This window comes from Octodon degus, unplaced genomic scaffold (genome assembly GCF_000260255.1).
Source record: "Octodon degus isolate 3935 unplaced genomic scaffold, OctDeg1.0 scaffold00115, whole genome shotgun sequence".
Lineage (NCBI taxonomy): Eukaryota > Metazoa > Chordata > Mammalia > Rodentia > Octodontidae > Octodon > Octodon degus.
The window spans coordinates 1,353,910-1,356,511 of record NW_004524691.1 but is presented as its reverse complement, the minus strand read 5'-3'; the positions used below and the strand labels follow the sequence as shown (position 1 = coordinate 1,356,511).

Sequence of the window (2,602 nt, the reverse complement as noted above, 5' to 3'; positions counted from 1 at the left end):
TTTATTTATTTATTTTGCGGAGCTGGGGATTGAACTCAGGCCCTTGTGTTTGCCTAGGAAGCACTTATCCCACTAAGCCATCTCTCCGCACCCCCCCCTTTTTTTTTTTTTTACTTTTTTTAAAAAATTTTTTTCTGGAGTCTGGTTGTTGCCTTGGCCCAGAGGAGACGCGTGTCTGGCTGAGTTGCAGTCGATTTCGCATTCACTTCGTTCTTCACACTGCTGCGTGCCGGCAGAATGGCCCATAAGCAGATTTACTACTCGGACAAGTATTTCGATGAGCACTACAAGTATCAGTATATTATGCTGCCCAGAGAACTGTCCAAACAAGTACCCAAAACTCATCTGATGTCTGAAGAGGAATGGAATACACTTAGGGTCCAGCAGAATCTAGGCTGGGTTCATTACATGATTCACGAGCCAGAACCACATATTCTTCTGTTCAGACGACCTCTTCCAAAAGAACAACAAAAATGAAATGTATCTTGGATCAACAGCTAAATCTTTTTCAAATTTAATGTATATGTGTATATAAGGTAGTATTCAGTGAATACTTGAAAAATGTACAAATCATTCTTCCATACCTGTGCATGAGCTGTATTCTTCACAGCAACAGAGTTCAGCTAAATGCAACTACAAGTAGGTTATTGTAAGGTGTTTAAGACATTTCTTCTAGACAGTTTTTCTTTTAATAAAAGTGTCTGTTTGACATTACCTGTTTTTGTTAAAGTTTGTATGTTGCATTAAAATTTTTTTCTCATTAACTTTATTGAAAATCAATAATTATACAGCACATTAAAACTTATAGACAAATATTGAAATGTGATATAAGATGCAGACAGAGTGAATTTTAAAGAAATGTTTATGAAATGCATTGCATGAGATTAATAATAGATTGCATGTTGTAAATAAATTATCTACAAACTTAAAGGAATATAACAATAAAAATTGTTCATAGAAATGAATAATTTACAGATCAGTCATATAATAGTTCACTGTGTGCCAAAACCAAGAAACTTATATTCATGTAATTAGAACTCTCAAAGTAGAAAGGGGTACACAATAAATATTTAATGATTTAAAATTTCTAAATTTAGTTGAAATGCTAGCATCACATTTCTAAGAAAAATGAATCTTTTGCACAAGAAATTTGAATAAAATCATACCAAGATACACAAAAATGAAATTGTCCAAAACTAATTGTAAAGAAAAAAAATCATTAAAGAATAAACATAAAAATATTAACTATGGAAGAACAAAATTAAGTAGTATCTTATTCCACATCAGAAAAGAAAACAAAAAGAGCAAGTGGGTAAGAAACTAGACTAATTAATTCAAAGGACTGAAAGAAAAAAAATAAGATCTGTCCTCATTGAATTTTATACTTAGCAAACATACCTTTGAAAACTAAAAGTAAAGTATTTTCCAATTATATAAACTTGAAATATTCTAATACCTCCAGACATAGTATATAGAAAATAACAAAGAGCATAATCCAGAAGGCAAGAGAATTTGCTATATGGTCCTGGATAAAGAATAAATAGCTCTCAAATTGGTAGTTATGCAGGACTATGTAAAATATATTAGATGAACCCATTTAAAAGGTCATTGAAGATTTCTACAAAACAGTATGAGTCTTAGTCAGGTTATATACATACTATTTCATCTATCTATATTTATATTTATATATCTCACATTTGCTTTTAGTAATAATATATGAATATCTCTTTGATTTGCTAGTATGGTGCTTTAGCTACACTGTTTTAGTCTGCAGGAAGCAACTGTACATGAAGCTTGGGAGAGAGGGATTTGTGGTAAGAATACAAAAAGAAATAAAAGGTTAGCTCACACCAAAGTCACAGCAGCTTCTCTGCGACATCAGGGGAGTTTCTGCAGGTGTCCCTTAGAGGCAGGTGTGTGCATCCTTTTCTGCCTTTCACCGCTGTCTGTTTCCTGTTCACCTCAGAGTCTCTGCCTTCTGCTGCTTCGACCTTCCCCTTGTTCTCTCTCAGTTCTAGCTTTTGTTGCTCTGGGATTTCTATTCCCAGCTCCCTTTCTGTGTATGTTTTCATGTTTACAATTTGACATTTAGGTTAGACAGTGTGTAGCTACCCCCTCCTTCACTGCCCCAAATTTCAAAATGAACGCCATATTAACTTTTAAGAAAAAATTTGTTTAAGGAATATGAATATACTCTGGGCACAATATTACACCTATAGTCAACAATAATGCATTACACACTTAAAACATTATTTATGAGCTTAGGTCTTAGGTGTTCTTACCACAATAATATAACCTTTTAAAATGTAGTGGAGATTAAAGAGATAAAACAGAGAAAAAAGAAAAAATATTTGTCTAGATAAATTCCAATTTTTAGTCCTGTGATGATTATTTTAACACTTTATAAAATTAAACAAATATGAATTCTTCATAAAATATTTTGGATGTACTAATAGTGTTTGGACAGCATAGCCTGTCTGCATCTTGTACTATGGATAACCACTAAGAAGATAGTGTACAATGTATTAATTATTGAAACTGTCCTATTAATCAGTTTTGAAACTGTCTCATTGCTATTTGTTTCTCAATAAAATAAAAAAAA

At 32.4% G+C, this 2,602-nt stretch overlaps 1 pseudogene across 1 annotated transcript; it reads left to right on the top strand.

Moving 5' to 3' along the window:
* Positions 1 to 167: 167 nt before the first annotated feature.
* Positions 168 to 628, top strand: LOC101559600 (annotated as a pseudogene). The gene has a single exon (XR_001117261.2). The product of XR_001117261.2 is annotated as a cyclin-dependent kinases regulatory subunit 2 pseudogene (transcript).
* The last annotated feature ends 1,974 nt before the right edge of the window (positions 629 to 2,602 follow it).